General features: G+C 38.8%; 1 pseudogene; it reads right to left on the bottom strand.

Annotated features, from left to right (window-relative positions):
* LOC119055452 (UPF0538 protein C2orf76 homolog) overlaps positions 1-19725 on the bottom strand; it is a 30314-nt pseudogene extending 10589 nt beyond the window's left edge.
* Between the last annotated feature and the right edge of the window lie 728 nt (positions 19726-20453).

The following is a 20453-nucleotide window of genomic DNA, read 5'->3' as shown; positions in this document are numbered from 1 at the left end:
ACAGCATCGGATATTTGGGGAGTGGTTCCAGGAAATCTGCATGCGAGCATTTTAAATGAGTCTTTTGCACTGTCATGCAGGGTATAAATGATATACTTAATAAAGTGTACTATATATATAGTATTTATATATAAACACCCTAAAGAGAATATATAACTTATTTTTATTTCTTTAAAGATTTTATTTATCTTTAGAGAGAGGGGGAGGGAGGGAGAGAGAGAGAATGAGAAACATCAATGTGTGGTTGCCTCTCGTGTGTGCCCCGTAATGGGGACCTGGCCTGCAACCCAGGCATGTGCCCTGACAGGGAATCAAACCTGTGACCCTTTGGTTCACAGGCTGGTGCTCAATCCACTGAGCTATACCACCCAGGACAAGAGAATATATAACTTATAATCAAATGACCATAGAATGTTTACAAAAATTGACCAGAAAGTGTCATTAAATCGAATAATAAAAATAATAGAGCCCAGAGCCCAAAACCTTTTCAATTCTTAAAAAAAGAGAAAAATTAGAAATTTATGCTTTTAGAAAGGAAGTAAACCTTGACCAGCTTAAAATTAAAAGCTCAATCATAAACAAAGAGAAAATCAAAGCACTGAAAGCTGGTAAAACAAAATGATAGACATATACACATCAGAACCTATGGAATACAGTTCAACTGAATTTGACAGACATTGTAGACCTAAATACATAATTACTAAGCAAGGAAGATAATAGTAAATAATTCATAGTTCAGCTTGATAAATTAGGAATGTAACAACAAAATAAAGCCAAGGAAAAGAAAAGCACTTACTAAAGATAAAAGATTAAGGAATTAAGATAACGCACTATATATAACATATTATAAACACTAAAATTGTTTCTTTAAAAAATAAATACCTAACATATGAACAAAATATTACATATTGTCTGATTCCATTTATATAAAATATTTATAAAGGGAACAACTAGAGGCAGCATATTAATCATTCCCAAATTGATACAAATGGGCATGAGAGAATTTTCGGGGGCAATGATTGCACAAATTATAAATCACTAAAAATCACTAAATTGTATACTTACAATGGATAGATTTTACGCTTTATATTTGTATTTCAATAAAACTTAGAAATATGTTGATAAATGACCTCACTGTAACAACAAAAAAAGTGGAATACTTAAAAAAATTTGAAGGCAGATTTTGTGGGGACATTGGCTGAAACTTAGATGGATAAAGAGAAATGATTTTTTTCTTGGATAAGGGAAAAGATATAAAATATCCCCAAATATGTCTATAGATTTAATCAATATCAAGAAAAAGTACAATTTAACCAGGCATTTTCATTCAAAGGGGTAAAATATGATTATTCAGGGGATGATTGGGATTTGAGGAGAGATAACATTAAGTCTCTACACCCAACAGTATAATAAATTGCATATAGAAAAAAGGAATAAAATTTTGTGTGATTGTTAAGTAGAGAGGATGGCTTTTTTAGGGAGCACACACAACCTGGAAATCACAAAGGAGGAAATGGATCAAATCAACATAAACATTTTAAATGCATTAGTAGTAATGTGTATGTACATACATATAAAGTATGTAAATAAAAATCTGTAAAAACACCTAATATATCTGACAAAGATTTAATGTTACTGTTATAGAAATAACTCAAGTTCTATTTCCAATGTATCAACAAACCTTTTTGGCTCTACTTCCAACGTTTATTTTGCATGTAAACACTTCTCATCACCTCCACACCTTGGTCCTCTTATCATATCTTACCTGTGTTGTTGCAACAGTCTGCTACCTGGTCCCTTTCTGCCCTCGCTTCCTTTCAGACTATTCTCAAACAGCAGCTAATGCAACCCAGTTAAAAACTCACTCTTCTCAAAGGCTTCCAAAGGCTTCCCACTTCACATGGCTTTTACTTCTTTTTCAGAATTTGAAAAAAAAATTTAAGTTCTTACACAATCTGACTTCTATATTACTCCTACAGCATCATTTCCTACTTCTCTCGCTCACTGTGGTCCAGCCACGCTGGTCTCATGGCGGTTCCTTGTACATGCCAAGCATATCCCACCTCTGCAGTTGGTGCCCTGCCTAGTGTTCTATCCTTCTAAATACCTTTGTGGATTGTGCTCTGCTCTTTACACCTGTATTCAAGTGCCTTCTTGGCAAGGTATGCTTATTCTTATTTCAAAATCAAAAATTGTGCCCTATTCCCAGTACTTCCTCTCTTCCTTTCCTCCTTTACTTTCTTTACCTGGAATGTTACATGTTTTACTTGCATAGTTGTTTTCCCCTACTAGAATGTAAGCTTTGTAGGGTCAGAAACTTTTGCTTATTTTGTCCTCAGCTATATTTACAGCACTTTAAGAAGTGCCTAGAATGTAATACACTTGCTTCAAAAATACTTGCTGAATGACTCTGACAAAAAAATACCAACAACCCCCAAAGAAAAATGGGCAGTTTACAGGAAAATAAACCAAAATGACTTATGAATACACAAACATGAAGATGTCATTTGTAATTAAAGAAGTAAAACTGAAAAACTATTTTCTCATGTATCAGTTGCAAAGATCATTCTATGTAGGTTAGAGTATAGGGAATTGAGTGTTTTCCTACATTGTTAGAGGAATGTAACTGTTGCAACACCTTTGAAGGGAACCAGGAGTAATGCGATCTCTGATAGATATGTTCATTAAGAATTGTCCTTCATCTAACCCAATTAAAAAATGGGAAAAGGACTTGAACAGACACTTCTCCAAGGAGGACATACAGAATATCCAGAGACACATGAAGAGATGCTCAATATCATTAGCTATCAGAGAGATGCAAATTAAAACCACAATGAGATACCACTTTACACCAGTCAGGATGGCCATCATAAACAAAGCAACAAACAACAAATGTTGGAGAGGTTGTGGGGAACAGGGGTCCTTAGTTCACTGTTGGTGGGATTGCAGACTGGTGCAACCATTATGGAAAACAGTATGGAATTTTCTCAGAAAAATAAAAATTGACCTGCCTTTTGACCCAGCAATTCCACTGCTAGGATTATATCCTAAGAATCCTAAAACATCAATATCAAAGAACCTATGCGCCACGATGTTCATAGCAGCACAATTTACAATAGCCAAGAGATGGAAGCAACCTAGGTGCCCATCAATAAATAATGGATCCAAAAATTGTGGTACATATACACAATGGAATTCTATGCAGCAGAGAGAAAGAAGGAGCTCCTACCCTTTGCAGCAACATGGATGGAACTGGAAAGCATTATGCTGAGTGAAATAGGCCAGGTGTTGAAAGACAAATACCATATGATCTCACCTTTAACAGGAAGCTAAACAACAAAACAAACAAGCAAGCAGAATAAAAACAAAGACACTGAAATAGAGAACAAGTGGGCAGTGACCAGAGGGGAGAGGGAAGGGAATTTAAGGGGGAAAAAGGGGAGGGATTTTGAGGAACAAGTATGAAGGACACAGGGACAGAACTAAGGGGTGCAGAAATGGGAGGGAGGTGGGGAGCACGGGGGTGGGGGGTGGGGCTGGGATGGGAGAAATAGACAAAAAACTGTACTTGAAAAACAACTAAATAAAATTTAAAAAAAAAGAATTGTCCTTAACAACAGGTTTGCATATATGTACCAAGATAATGTATAAGGATGCTCTTTTGAAAAGACTAAATATATATCTGTTGATAAATAAATATATATCAACAGAGGGTGGGTTATATAATTGTGGAGTTCAATTATACAAAATACATCTATTTACTTAGCAAATATTTATTGAGTGCCTATTATAAGTCAGATATTGTTCTAGATGCTGGTAACACAATGAGAGAGAGAAAGAGAGAGGAGAGAATATGAATGAATGAATGGGGGGGAATTGAGGGGAGAAGAGGGGAGGTAACTAAAAAAGAAGAAAACAACATGTCCCTGCTCCCATGGCAGTAAAGAGAGAAAACAAACACGTAAGGGCAGTAACCCCCTATCCACAGGGGACATATTCCAGGACTCCAGTGAATGCCTAAAGCCAAGGAGAATGCAGAAGCCTACATAGACTGTTTTTTTTTTCCTATTTGTGCACACCTTTTCACTTAAAGGAAGCACTTCACAGCCTCTCTTCAGCATATCCAAACTGCCAACATCACTACTCTTGTGCTGTGGGGTTATTATTAAGTGAAATAAGTGTTACCTAAACACAAGCACTGCAATACCATGGCAATCCTTCTGATAACCAAGACAGATACCAAGCGACTGAGGGCGGGGAGCACGTACAGCCTGGAGACGCTGGACGAGGGGATGACCCATGTCCTGGGGGGGACGAAGTGGGACTCGCAAGATTTTGTTGCACTACTCAGAATGGTGAACAATTTAAAACCTATGAACTTTTTATTTCTGGAATTTTTAACTTAATATTGTCAGACCATGGTGGACCATGGGTAACTAGAACCATAAAAAGCAAAACTATGGTAAGGTGGGGAATACCACGTATCAGATAAAACCAGACAGCAGTAAATTCTATGAAGATAAAAGCTGAAAAAAGTAAATAGTCTAGAGAGCAATTAGGATATAGATTAATCTATATAAAATGGCCAAGGACAACCTCCCTGAAGATTGATTAGGGTCCGAAGTTAGTACAGTCTAGCTTCCACTGGGGCCTGAGTTGTCCTCCTCCTCGAACTCTAAATTCACGCACTTGAGTGTCCATAGCAGGTCACAGAACAGGAAAGCCAGCAAGACTGGTAGAGAAAATGCAGGAAGAGTAAGAGCAAAGCAGGTCTTAGTGGTACTAGGAGCCAGATATTGTGGGGCATAGTGGGTTACAATAAGAATTTTAACTTTTTAAAGAATGGAATGGGAAATCAGTGGAGAATTTTTAAGTGTGATCTGACTTACATATTAAAAAAATCATCCTGGATAGTCTTCATAGATGCAATAGCAAGAGTCAATAAATCACTTAGGAGATATGGCAATAACCCAGACAAACAATAATGGTGGCTTAAACAAAACAGGAGAATTGCAAGATCAAGGTAACAAAATGGGTGAGAAAGACGACGGCATTCAGGTCTTTAAATTGTTGCTGTAATGAGATGAGACTTCAGAGGCCTTGGGTGGGGTATTTTGCATGTGGGAGGCACATGAATAATTAGAGAAAAGACTGTGGTAGCCAGCCCCCTTAGGTCCCTACCTCCTGGTAGGGGGCTTATATAGTCCCCTCCCACATTAGAATGTGCCAGAGTAACAGTATGTCACTTTAGAGAGTATGTTATAAATTACATTGTGGCTTCTGTCTTGATGTCTCTCCCTAGATCGCATGCTCTGAGGGAAGGCGGTGCTCTGTCAGGAGAATCCCTATGTGCTAAAGAACTGAGGTGTCCAACCAACAGCTGATGAGGCACTGAAGTTTTGTGCTAACAGCTAGTTGAGTGAGCTTGGAAGTGCATTCTCTAGTCCAGTCAATCCTTCAGGTGACTGCATCCCTGGCCATCTGTACTACAATCTCCTGGGAGACCCTGAGCTGGAACCACCAAGCTAGAATCCTGGCCCACAGAAACTGTGAAATATAAATACTGTGTTAAGTCACTAAGTTTTGGAGTAATTTTTTATATAGTAATATGTAACTAATATTTTAGTTACAGAGGCTAATTATTTAGCCTCTTAATTATTTTCCATACCTTTATCCATTCTTTTGAAAGTTTACTTCCTTGTACCTGGAAACTATGCCTGGTTAGAATTTATACCATCAATTGCATTTTTATTTAAATATCTATTTTTTCATACATGTCATTCTTATTTTGTATATTGTTTGTTTCACACTTTCCTGGTTCCTTTTAAATAAAGTTATGCTTTTATTTAGGCCTTTGAACATTTTTTTAATCCTCAATCAAGGATATGTTCATTGATTTTTGAGAGAGAAGAAGGGAGAGGGAGAGAGAGAGAAAGGTATCAGTTTGCCTCCGTATGTGCCCTGATAGGGAACCACAATGGCAGCTGTTCGGGTGCACCAGACAAAACTCCAACCAACTGAGCAACCAGCCAGCACTGAGCTTTGAACATCTTCAAAATACTTATTCTGAATGTTTTGTCAGGTTATATTATATTAATTTTATCTTGATTAATTTCAACATCTGATTGTTGATTGCCTCTTGAGTTTGGAGAATTTTCTTTGCGGTCCTATTTTGAATAGAAAGTGTTGATTGCTTTACACATATTTTTTCTTTCTTCCCCCTCTTTCTCCCTACCATCCACTAAGCTAGTTGTATGGTTATCTCTACCTGGGCTTCTGAGGCACTGAGCTAGAACCAGGGCTTAAAGTGGGCTTTCCAGGGTAATCATTCCATGATAATATTGAGAATATTGTAGGTCAAGCCACAGAGCCAGGAAATGCCTTTGTGCATATTCTCTTTTCTTAATTATTTTATTGTTGTTCAATTACAATGATCTGCATTTTCCTCCATCACTCCTCCACCCCAGCCAAACCCACCTCCCTCCTTTGCTTCCATCCCCCGCCCTTGGTTTTTTCCATGTGTCCTTTATAACTATAAAGGACAAAGTTGTTCCTGAAAACCCTTCCCCCATTATCCCCTCCCACCTCCCCTCTGGTTACTCTCAGATTGTTGTTAATTTCAGTGTCTCTAGTTGTATTTTGCTTGCTTTTGTCTCTGATTGTTGATTAGGTTCCAGTTAAAGGTGAGATCATAAGGTTTTTGTCCCTCACTGCCTGGCTTATTTCACTTAGCATAATGCTCACTGGGTTCGAACCATGCTGTCGCAAAGGGTAGGCAGCAGGGGAGAAACAGAAATGTTCAGATTCTTATAGAGAAACTGTGCCCATACCCTCCTGCCTCCTCACACTTTCAGTGCGCAGGAGCAATAGCCCTGGACATCAGTTCAGAGCAGCCAGCTGCAGCCTCTTCTTCTGTGTTGGTGGGTGCACAGTCCCACTCCGGAGCCTGGTTTCAAACCATGGGCAGGAGCCTTCCATCTCAAGGAGAGTCCTTTTGGTTCTTCTTATCTCAGGAGCTCAAGCCTTAACCAATTAAAAAAAATAGTTAAAGATATAAATAAAGCTTCCATAATCCATGTTTATAGCTACCCCTGGAGATAAAGTGGTTAAAAATAAGTCTGTACTCATTGAACACACTGTTTCACGCCTTCCAAGGAATCCTCACAAGTTATGTGAGGGAGGGCCCTTTGCATAACATACCTGCTGTGGAGGCTGTTTAAACTTTGGAATCCCACAGTGTCCTTATCCTGTGAACGATGCAACACCATAAGCAGCGCCCTTAACAATTTATATGAGCATACAGTCTGTAGAGGAGAAGTACTTCGAGCATGAGAATAAGTAGTGTACTTTTTTTCCTTCCCCAGCTTGGGCAAGTCTTACTTATGTCCCTGTATTCAAATGTGTTTGCAAGGTCATGCCAGTGCACCATAGTTACACTTCAATGCACGAATGCATGGATTTCTGCATTTCAACACAGTGCTCATGTTCATTCACATGTCCGCCCATTTTCATCTCTGAACTAATCTACCCATAAAGTATGAATAACAAGATTCTAGATGGCATTGCAGAAACATTATGTCCAATAAATATTCGAAGGGATTCTTAGCTGTGAGGAAACTGTGTATGTGTTTAGTTTCCATTTAAATCATGTCATTCTCAATAATAGTTTTCATTAAAGACTTGAAGTTTTGAAAGGTGAGCCTAAGAAAATTCCCCAGAATGCCATGATGCCAAAATTAATATAAAGACCCAGCCATGGGGAGTAATGATTTGTGACTGCTTGAAATGGTGGACTGGACAATAAGCCCCTGGGTGGGGGGTCAGTCGTGGTTGCCCGACCTCACTGCCGCCCTGTCCTCCACAGATACCAGCCACACTGCCACAGCCTCTGCCCCCACGTCTCATCTTGCCAAGCCCAGCTTCAGTGGCACTTCCTGCGTATGAGCTCCTCTGATGCTCACTCAGGCAAAATAAATTAACCTTTCACATTAGCTTCTACAACACCTTATGTATACCTATATTTTAGGTGCATGCCTATATTTAAATAGTGAATTAAATGGAATTCACTATTTAAATACACAATTACTCCTTCAGCTACAAGGACATTGCAAGGGCCAGCTCTTTCAAGACGCAGCAGCAGAGCTGCCTGCTGGGGGCAGTTCCCGACTCTCTCAGGGATGCAGGCTCTCTTTCCCCTGGTGTGTCCACTACTCTTGATAACAACTTCAATTATAGCAATAATTAGTTCAAAATACTTAGTTTGCATATATATCTCCCCACTAACTTGCTTCCTCTTGAGAAAGGATAACAGATTTTTTTAATCAATGGCACCTAATCTATGGTCGGTCATATACTAACTTCAAAAAATTATTTTATATAAGAATTAAATACATACATACATGTACATCCATACATATCACAAAGACAAGGAATTATTTTTATTTTTATTTTTGTAAGTCCTGTATTTTGAAAATGCCTGATATCAAAAGGTGCTCAACAGATGTGAGTAGGGTTGAAGTAAAGAGAATTCACCCCTCCATCCGTGGGGCTGTTACTGGTGGAGGAACCTGTCTAAAAGGCATATTATAGGAGTGCAAAATAGTGCCCATAATAAATGCTAACCATGTACACCGAAACTATCTGCCCTTACTTAATGTTGAAGAATTATTTAACCATACCTTTTTCCTTTCTTTCTTTTTCAATTTATATAGTAGACAAAAATTTCCTGACCGCAGCAATGAGGACATGTCACAGCTTTCTCAGCAATGACAATGCAGAGACTCCATGGACTTTATTATTCGTGAGTGCCTATCTAGCACTAGTTCTGTATAATTGGAACTTGCTGAAAGAAGATACCTTAAATGTTCACACACACACACAAAGACAGATATGTGAAGTGATGGATATGTTAATGTCTTTCTACTCTGCACAGTTCAAAGTACACAGAGTTGGAAAGGACAATTTTTTCTGAATATGGAACCAAGTTTAATTCTATGGAATCCTGCATCTGGAAGGTTACTGTGATCAGGGGTTTACCATATTGGTATAAAACTCTGATGTATTTCACCTAATGATATACTTGGACAACCAAAACAGAAATAAACATAGGGAGGAACTTGCTTTTTACTTCTATTCAGATTTGCTATATATGAATATACATGGTCATCAAGAGTTCACTGAATTTCATAGTTGTATTCTTGACCCATATCTCCCTAACAGTATCAGGTCTGAAATCCAGATTCTAAGCTTCACATTCTCTGACTATTACCTGCTATTCTCATCAAGACATCTCATACATTGACCCCATCTTCTTGCTCATTATCTACCTCTTCTCTCTTTTTTTCTTCTACCTGACACACTCCATTTGGGTAACCACTGTCATTTCTCTTCCTGTGTTTCTTAACCTAAAAAAAAAACATCAATTCAGCTTAATCTCAAATATTACTTTCTTTGAGCCATTATTTCAGTACCTGAACATGGGCAGGGGATAATAAAACACTATTCTGAATGATTTGATTTAAATTCATTTGATTTAAATCATTTGATTTAAATTCATGACCATTAATTTTAAGTGAGCACATATCATGGCCTTGAACTCCTATTAATTTTCTCTAACATATGGACACTCTAAAAAATAACCTTTTCACAATTTCCTCTGACAGTTCTCTTTACCTTCATGACCTACAATCAAATTTCATTGAAAAATAAATTTAAAAACACATAGGAATGGCCTCCTCCTCTCACCTTTGAGCACATTTACCCACATTCTCTGCTTTTTCCCTATCATTGTGTGTGAAGGGTCAGTGCTATTATTAAAGCCAGTCTTCCACTTATAACAGGTCCAATCTCCTCTTGCCTACTCAAGGATTTCATCCCTTCAATTTCTCCTTCCTTTCTCACCTTATTATTTTTCTCAGAGAAATAGGCCATCACCCATTATTGGCTGGAATAATGCTGCTATTATACCTGGCTAATTCTGTTTGCCCTTCACTGGAGACTCCCCTAAGACTCCATACCACCCAACTTATGGGCCTGCCTAAACTGCTAACCATGAGTTTTCCATATGAATAGATGGTCTACCCTCATGCTTCACAATTTCCTATATCCTATCAAACAAGCAACAGCTAAGTTGCCCCAGGCTGGCACCAGCAGAAAGCAGCCTAGATTCACAGCTTGGCTCTCCAGGGAACCTCTAAGCCCAGCACAAGTAACAACCATTGCAGATTGCTTTATACTTCATGCAGGGTGGCCCTGGGCAGAACACAGGTAGAGTCTGACCTTGGCCTGTACCGAATGGGAAACCCCAGAGCCTGCACACCCAATGGACATTTACAGGCCATGGTGGAGCACCACTACCCTACCCCTCCACAGTTGATCCTCCATGGTGGGCGGAGGTTGGTGGTCAATGGTCACAGTCAGTCCTTGCACCTGACTAGCCTGGCTACATCCCTCCCATTTACCTGCCAAAAGCAATCAAGGCTCAACTACAAGAGGAGTGTGTACTCAGCCCACATAAAGGGCACACCTCAAGTACCTAGCTTGGGTGATTAGAGGCTGTGCCACTGGACCCTACAGGACACCTACTACATTAGGCTATGCCACCAAGACAGGGGGTCATAGCAGCTCTACCTAGTACATAGAAACAAACACGAGGGGGCTGCTGAAATGAGGAGACAAAGACACATGGCCCAAATGAAAGAACAGATCAAAACTCCAGAAAATGACCACACAAAATAGAGATAAGCAATCTACCAGAAGCAGAGTTCAAAACTCTGGTTGTAAAGATGCTCAAAGAACTTAGTGAGGACCTCAACAGCATAAAAACCATCCAGTCAGAAATGAAGGATACACTAATTGAAATAAAGCACAGTTTAAAGGAAAACAACAGTAGAGTGGATAAAGCCAAGGATCAAATCAATGATTTGGAACATAAGAAAACAAAAAACAACCAATCAGAACAAGAAGAAAAAAGAATCCCAAAATAATGAGGATACTGTAGGCAGCCTCTGGGACAACTTCTAGCATTCCAAAATTCACATAATTGCAGTGCCAGAAGAAGAAGAGAAAGAGCAAGAAATTGGAAATTTTTAAAAAATAATGAAAGAACACTTCCATAATTTGGTCAAAGAAATAGACATACAAGTCCAGGAAGCACAGAGAGTCTTAAACAAGATGGATGCAAATAGGCCCAGTCCCGAACACATCATAATTAAAATGCCAAAGGTTAAAGAGAGAAACTTAAAAGCAGCAAGAGAAAAGAAGTTAGTTACCTACAGGGGAGTTCCTATAAGACTGGCAGCTGATTTTTCAAAAAAAAACTTTTCAGGGTAGAAAAGATTGGCAAGAAATATTCAAGGTCATGAAAAGCAGAGACCTACAGCCAGATGGCTCTACCCAGAAAAGCTATCATTTAGAATTGAAGGGCAGATAAAGATCTTCCTAGACGAGAAAAACTAAAGGATCTCATCATCACCAAACCATTATTATATGAATGTTAAAGAAACTTATTTAAGAAAAAGATCAAAACTGCAACAATAAAATGGCAATAAATGCATATCAACAGTCAAATCTAAAAAACAAACTAAACAAACAAGAACAGAGACAGAATCATGGATATCTGTCTCTGATAACCATCAAAAGCATTTTGATGATTTCCAGATGGGAGAGGGGTGGGGAGAAATGAGTGAAGAGGTGAGTGGATTAAGAAGTATGAACAGGTAGTTACAGAATAGCCATGGGGGTGTAAAGTACAGTATAGGAAATACTTTACTGTACTTTACAGTACAGTAAAGTACAGGTAGTTACAGAGTAGCCATGGGGGTGAAAAGTACAGTACAGCCAAAGAACTTATACACATGACCCATTACATGATCAAAGGTGTGAGGACTGCCTGAGGGAATGGGGGTTGCTGGGAGAGTGTGGGCTAAGGGGGGAAACTGGGACAACTGTAATACCATAATCAATAAAATATAATTAAAAAACAATCTGTTGACAATAAACAGTCCAAGGACAATTTAGTGGCTGTTTGAACTTGAACTTCCATTTCTCATAATGCAGCATATCTAGAGTTCTCTATATGGTTGGCTCCAAGGACTAGCTCAGGCACCCCCAGGAGGAAATGGTTTTTCTTGACCAAAGATGTTGTGTCCAGAGGCAGAGGTAAGAACTGAGAATCTTTTTATAATGGCTGCAATGGCACACCAATATGTCTACCATGTAGACAGAAAGAAAAAAAGACTTGATGTCAAGTAATGTTGGGTTTTTAGCCATCCACATATTGTGCTGAACTATTTTAAAAGTCATACTAGCCCTGGATGGTATGGCTCAGTGGATTGAGTTCTGGCCTGCAAACTAAAGGGTCTCTGGTTCAATTCCCAGTCAGGACATATGCCTGGGCTGCAGGTCAGGTGCCCAGACGAGGTGTGCAAGAGTCAATCATACCTTGATATTTCTCTCCCTCTCTTTCTCCCTCCCTCATTTCTCTCTAAAAATAAATAAATAAAGTATAAAAAGTAAAAAAAAAATCTAGGCTAAAAGAAATGGTTAGTTTAAAAAAGTCACACTAGTTATTTTTTCAGTTATAATTGAACATATTATGCTTCTTATAAAATTAACAACACCACCATAATTATTGTTATTGTTAATTAGAGGTTTGCAAGTGGACTAAGAAATGGAAACTGACATAACCATATCAATAGATACAGAAACTACAATTAACAAAATCCAATACCCATTGATGATCAAAACTCTCAGTAAGCAAGGAATATAGAGGGACCTCTTCAACTCCATAAAGAATATCTGCAAAAAACTTATAGGTACTGCATGCTGTTGAGAACAACATGAAAGTTCACCAACATGCTTCATGTTGAAAACTGGAGATTTCCCTTTAAGATCAGGTACAAGGCAAGAATGTTCCCTTTCACCATTCCTATCAAATTCTAGCTAATTCAATAAGACAAGAAAAGGAAATAAAAGGTGTACATATTGGGAAGGAAGGAATGAAACTGTCTTTGTTTGACAATATGATGATAAACTACAGAAAATCTAAAATAATTGACAAAAAAACCTCCTGAAACTAATAAGTGATCAAAGCAAGTTTGCAAAATAGGTTAATAAACAAAAGTGAATTGCTTTCTTATATATTAGCAATGAACAAGTGGAATTTGAAATGAAACACAATGTCATTTACTTTAGCACCCAAAAATATGAACAAGGTTGGCTCATATTAAAATAAATTTAATAAAATATGTATACAATATCTATACAAGAACTATAAAACTTTAATAAGCAAAATCAAAGAAGACCTTAACAAATGAGAAATATTCCATGTTCAAGGATACAAAGACAATATTGTCAAGATATTACTTCTTTCCAGTTTTATCTGTAGATTCAATGCAATCTTAATCAAAATTATTTGATTGAGGAAGTTATTTTGTGGATATTGACAAACTGATTCTAAAGTTTATATGGAGATACAGAAGACCCAGAACAGTCAACAAAACTTTGAACCCAGCTTTAACATTTACTCTAAAACTGTAGTAATTAAGGCAGTGTGGTGAAATAATAGGCAAATAAATCAATGGAACAGAAGACAGACCCAGAAGTAGACCCACATAAATATAGTCACCCAGTCATTGACAAAGGAGCAGAGGCAATACAAAGAAAAAGATAGTTTTTAACAAATCCTGCTGGAACACCTGGACACACAGACCTTGTATCTTACACAAAAAATAACTCAGAATGGATCACAGAACTAAATATAAAATGGAAGACTATGAAACTCCTAGAAGATAATTCAGAAGATGACCTGAGGTGTGGTGATGCTCTTACATCTTTTAATTTTTATTGTTGACATTATTACAGATGCCCCCATTCACCCCTCCCCTCCACTTTGCCCACCTCCACCTCCAGCCAGCCCCTGCCCCCACTCTTTTCCTCTGGCCTTCACCACACTGTTGTCTGTGTCTGTGAGTTATGCATGTATGTTCTTTGACTAATTCCCTCACCTTTCATGCAGCTCCCCTTCCCTTCTGACAGTTGTCAGTCTGTTCCATGTGTCCATGCCTCTGTTGTCATTTTGTTTGTCAGTTTATTTTGTTCATTAGATTCCACAGATAAGTGAGATCATATGGTACTTGTTAACTGGCTATTTCATGATGACCTTTTAGATACAACACCAAAAGTACAATTAATTCATCAAAGAAATAACTAATAAACTGGATATCATTAAAATTAAAAACTGCTACTCTGCAATAATCAGTTCAAGAGAATTAAATGACAAGCCATAAACTGGGAGAAAATATCTGCAAAAGATACCTATGATAAAGGATTCTTATCTAAAATACACAAAGAGCTCTTAAAACTCAACAATAAGAACACAAACACACACACACAAAACCTGATTTAAAAATAGGCCAAAGATATTAACAGACACTTCACCAAAGAAGACATACAGGTGGCAAATAAGCACATGAAAAGGTGTTCCCCATCATATGCCATCAGGAAAATGCAAATGAAAACATCAATGAGATACTACATGCCTATTACAATGGCCTAAATTCAGAACACTGGCCATACTGAATTCTGGCAAGAATGCAGAACAACAGGCAGTCTCATTCATTGCTAGTGGTAATGAAAAATGGTGCAGCCACTTTAGAAGATTATCTGATGGTTTCTTACACAACTAAACATATTCATACCATATGATCCAGCAATCACACTCCCTGGTATTTACCTAGAGGAGTTGACAATAAGTCCACAACAATCTGCACATGGATGCTTATAGCAGCTTTATTTATAATTACCAAAATGTGAAAGCAACCAAGATGTTTTTCAATAGGTGAATAGATAAATAAACTGATACATGCAGAGAGTGGAATATTATTCAGTACTGAAAAGGAATAAGCTATTAAACCATGACAAGACATGGAGGAATCTTAAATGCATGTTACTTAGTGAAAAAAAGCCACTCTGAAAATACTCCGTATGATACTATACTGATTAACACAAACCCACAGGATCTGCAACACCAAGAGTGAACTGCATTGTAAACTATGGTGGACATTGAGTAATTATGATGTATCAGTGTTGATTCACTGTTTATAACAAATGTACCTCTCTGAAGGGGATGTTGATCATGGGGGAGGAGACGCATGTGTTGGGGCTGGGAGATATGGGAAGTCTATGCACCTTCCCCTCAGTGTTGCTGTAAACCTAAAACTCCTCTAAAATAATAAAGTTTTTTAAAATATTTTTTATTTTATTGATTATGCCATTACATTTGTTCTATTTCCCCCCTCCATTCCCCTCCACCCTGCACACCTCTCCCCCACCATTCCCTCCTTTAGTTCATGAACACGTGTCCCAAGGTCTTTAGATTCTATATTTCCCCTACTATTCTTACCCTCTCCCCTATCTATTTTCTATCTACTGTCTATGCTACTTATTTTCTGTACCTTCTCCCCCCTTCTCCTTCTCCTACTCCCCTGTTGCTAACCCTCCATGTGATCTTCATTTCTATGGTTCACTCCTGATCTGGCTGTCCTCTTAGTTTGCTTTTGTTTTAGGTGTGGTTGTTGATAACTGTGGTTGCTGTCTTTTGGTTTTAAACTTCTTTTTCTTAGGTAAGTCTCTTTAACATTTCATATAATAAGGGCTTGGTGATGATGAACTCCTTGAATTTGATCTTATCTGAGAAGCACTTTATCTGCCCTTCCATTCTAAATGAAAGCTTTGCTGGATAGAGCAAATCTTGGATGTAGATCTTTGGTTTTCATGACTTGGAATACTTCTTTCCAGCCCCTTATTGCCTATAAGGTCTCTTTTGAGAAATCCTCTGACAGTCTGATGGGGACTCCTTTGTAGGTGACTGTCCCCTTAGCTCTTGCTGCTTCTAGGATTCTCTCCTTCATTTTAATCTTGGCTAATGTAATGATGATGTGCCTTGGTGTGTTCCTTCTTGGGTCCAACTTCTTTGGGACTCTCTGAGCTTCCTGGATTTTCTGGAAGTCTATTTCCTTTGCCAGAATGGGGAAGTTCTCCTTTATTATTTGTTCAAATAAGGTTTCCACTTGTGACTGTTCCTCTTCCCCTTCTGGTACCCCTATAATTTGGATGTTGGAGCATTTAAAGATGTCCTGGAGGTTCCTAAGCCTCTCCTCATTTTTTTGAATTCTTGTTTCTTCATTCTTTTCTGTTTGGTCATTTTTTACTTCCTTCTGGTGTACTTCCTTGATTTGAGTCCCAGTTTCCTTTCCATTACTATTGGTTTCCTGTGCATTACCATTCATTTCACTTAGTTTAGCCTTCATATGTTCCTCTAATTTGTGACTAAAATCAACCAGTTCTGTGAGCATCCTGATCACCGGTGTTTTGAACTGTGCATCTGAAAGTTTGGCTTTCTTCATTGCTTAGATTTATTGGCTCTGGGGCTCTGAGTTCTTCTTGAGCCATGTTTTTATCTGTGCCTGTTACATATGAGGAGAGGCGCCTTCGGGGTTCACCAGGGCAGGACCACCCAGGTCGCTGGTTTGTGATGCTGTATGTGGGGGTGGGGTCAGAGAGGGAGCAATGGCAGTCCTCTTTCACCTAGGCCATCCCACCACTCACCCCTGCCTGTTTATCTGAGCGGAAATGTGGGAGCCCTCCGCCCTGCACCACGCGGTCTCAATGCTCACCTCTTCACTGGTTTATCTGCGTGCAAATGCACAACTGACCGCAGCCAGCCAGCCGTGCCTCTTCCCTGTGTCCGCCTGTAGCTAGCCCGCACCTGGGATCCGCGCCCTCAGCTGCCTGCGCACTGCCTGGGTCAGGGGATCTTCCCTGCCCCACCCGCTCCGATGCTGGCCTCGCCCCTCTCAGCAGTTTAGCTGAGCGGTTCGTTGTTTTTGGACTCCATATTATCGATTTTCTGTGTGGTTTCGTTGTGTTTATTATTGTTAAAACTTTGTTGTTTTTAGATTTGGTTGTGGGAGGATGCAAAGTGTTTCCACCTACATCTCCATCTTGGCAGAAGTCCCCCCTAAAATAATAAAGTTTTAATTAAAAAAAAAAGAAGGGAATAAGCATCCAATTGTCTAACATTTCTGAAATGCTTGGCCTTTGGCCAGGATCAATTCACGTTTAAAATTTCAATCAAATTATACCCGACAAGGATGAAAGTAAATCAGGATGCTTGTAGGTAAGGGGAATGGATAATAACCAACCAAAACAAGACCAGTTGGATCCAAAGCTACCATAATGATAAAATTTCTGTTTATACGTATTTTTCACTGAAAGTGACATTGCTGAATCAAAATAGGACATGAAATTTTATTTAACATTCATTTAACTGATTTAGTGCACTCTGAGTTATTTCTAGTAATCCATCTACAGCCTAATTAACAGCTACAAATAATTAATGATGTTGACATTTACACCCCTCATTTGTGTTATCAATTCCTACATCATATTAACTGGAATTTAGAGTCACAGGAAACAGGTTTTTGAGCTGAACACCGACAACATCGTGCTGTTATGGTTTTTCTGAACTCAAAGACCTATTGTCCTGTTGACATATTAGTAGCATTTTCTAATTGCATTTGCTTAGAGAAATTACTCTGAAATCATGAGAGCTTTGAATAGGTAAATAGTATGCCTACTTTTACAGTTAGAAGTTATAAATGTGAATTCATTCCCTAGTGTACTTTTTCATATATTTGTAAAGTTAATGAATAATAAGCATAACTACACAGACATGTAAATTTAGTAGCTAAAGACTATTGTCAGTACTCCCCAAATATACGAGAAAAAATTACCTTGCCGAAAGGTGCATAGCTAAGAACACTGAGCCCTTGAGCCAAAACGTGCAGATTGTGCCCCTTTACTTTGCCTAGTTGTCAAATAAATTAACTCTCGTACTGCTTGACATGTTGAGGTATTAAACTGTCTTTGGATTCATGGAAGGAAAAAGGAAAGAGGTTTGAGAACAGGAGCAATAGAGGAAAAATGAGAAAAGAGAAAGGAAAAGGAGAAAGATGAATACATTCTAGAAACATGATTCCGCTGTGATGTACAGCAGTGTTACAAAGAAAAGGGATGTCCCCATCCAAAGAGGGTTCTTAAAATAAGTACAGCTTCCTCATGGTTTCTCATTTATTCATAATCTTCCCCCATCCTCCCCTCCCCCCACACACAATTGAAGGAACACATGGAAGGAAAGGTGAGCCCTGGGCCTAGCAGCATCTGCCAGGGAACCATCAAGGAAACATAACTCACACAAAGACAGTATTTTGTTTTACAGCTCAGATGCCAAAATGTCCTTAACAGCCACTGAATGAATCATTGCATGTCTTTCACCTTTCCCTGGATGAAAAATTAATTTTTCTAAATCCTTAATCATCCCTCCTGGCAATGCTCCAGAGCAGCACCTTCTCCAGCAGCACTTACTCTAATTAACCACCTTGGGTTTTACCCACCCAGGCATTCAAAATGCAGTAGTCCTGCTTATCCACGGTTTCGCTGTCCATGTTTTCAGTGACCAGCAGTCAACTGTGGTCTGGAATATCAAATGGAAAATTGCAGAACTGAAAAATTCATACATTTTAAATCCATTCTGAGTAACATGATGAAATCTCACATCATCCGATTCTCTCCCACCCGGGATGTGACCCGTCCCTTTGTCCACTTCTCCATGCTGTATATGTTCCCCACACGTCAGGCACTTGGTAGCCACTTTGGTTACCAGACTGTTTATCAGAGAGACACAGGGAAAGAGAAAGAGAGATCACATTCACGTAACTTTCATTACAGCACATTGTTGTTAATCTCTTAGTGTGCCTAATTTATAAGTTAAAGTTTATCATAGGTATGTATTGAGTTGGCCAAAATGTTTGTTTGATCTTTTTTTAAAATATATTTTATTTATTTATTTTTAGAGAGGGGGAAGGGAAGGAGAAAGAGTGGGAGAGAAACATCAATGTGTGGTTGCCTCTCATGTGTCCCCTACTGGGGACCTGTCCTGCAACCCAGGCATGTGCCCTGACTGGGAATCGAACTGGTGACCCTTTGCTTCACAGGCCTGTGCTCAATCCACTGAGCTATACCAGCCAGTGGTATTTGATCTTTAAGTAAAAATAAAATGAATGAATGAAGTTAAAGACAATTAAACACTACTAGTAATTTTACACAACAATGTATTCACTACTCTGTTCCACTACATTCTGCCATCTTTCAAGCAACTTCATAATTCTGTCTTCCCAAAACTTTTTTATCTTTTTGAGCAAAGAACTGTTCCAGGTGCTTATGCAGTCTTCCAGGGAATTGAAATTTTTCCCATTAAGGGAATTTTGTAATGACCAATATAAATGAAAATCCGAAGGTGCAATATCTGGTAAACATGGTGGATGAATCAGACTCCCCAGCCATGCTGTAACAGTTTTTGCCTGGTCATCAAAGAAACATGCCATCTTGCATTATCCTGATAGAAGAGTACACGTTTTCTATTGACTAATTCCATACACTTTTCATCAAGTGCTGCTTTCAGTTGATCTTGTTGGAATTAATTGTTTGGTTTTCCGGAAGGAGCTCATTATAGAAGACTCCCTTCCAATCCCACAACATCACCTTCTTTGGATGAAGACCATCCTTTGGTGTGGGTGGTGATGGTTTGTTGGGAACCTTGCCCCAGGTCTCGTACTTCCCCGAAATGAGCACCTGGCCTTTAGCTAACATTGCAGCACAGTCCATTGACTATCGGAACCTCTAATCAACAAGGACTCTCCAAATAACCCCCGTGTGCATGCGCTCCACAAGCCAATCAGCTACCGGCACATGAGGTGTCCACGAGTACAAGTTACACCCAAGTAACCAATAAGCAGGCCCTCCTTTGTCTTAAGCTAGCCAATAGCAAGCAGCCTAATCTCCTTCCTCTCCCTTCTTCCCTATATATATACCCAGTGCGGAAAAATAAAATTTGCAGCTTGATCAGAATTTATTGTCTTGCTGCCATTCTTCGCGCCTCTTGTCCCCTCAACCCATTTGTTCCAGGAAGGTGGTCGAGCTCCAGTTGACTGCTCTGCTGGCCAGAGCAATGGTTCATTTAGCTTGCCCCGTGATCTCTTCCATTCCACGTTATTGTAAAGTATCCACTTTTCGTAAACCATCTCAGTTTGTTTTAAAAACAGAACATTTTCATTACAATTAAATAGAGAATCACATGTGGAAATACATTCAAGAAGGGTTTTTTCACTTAATTTATGTGGAACCCAAACATCAGTCATTAACATAACCAAGCTGGTGCAAATGATTTTTAAAGCTTTGGGTATTTTGGATATTTGAATATTTTGAGTATGTTGGCTATCTCCCACATGGACTAATGTTGATTATTCTCAATTAATGTCTGCATTTGATTACTATCAACTTCAACTGATCTACCCAATCAAGGAGCATCATCCAGCAAGAAATCTCCAGCACAA

The sequence above is a fragment of the Artibeus jamaicensis genome, unplaced genomic scaffold, assembly GCF_021234435.1.
Source record: "Artibeus jamaicensis isolate MK-2021 breed Jamaican fruit bat unplaced genomic scaffold, CSHL_Jam_final contig_585, whole genome shotgun sequence".
Taxonomy (NCBI): Eukaryota; Metazoa; Chordata; class Mammalia; order Chiroptera; family Phyllostomidae; genus Artibeus; species Artibeus jamaicensis.
Note: the sequence above shows the minus strand (reverse complement) of the source record. Positions and strands in the feature narration are given on the sequence as shown.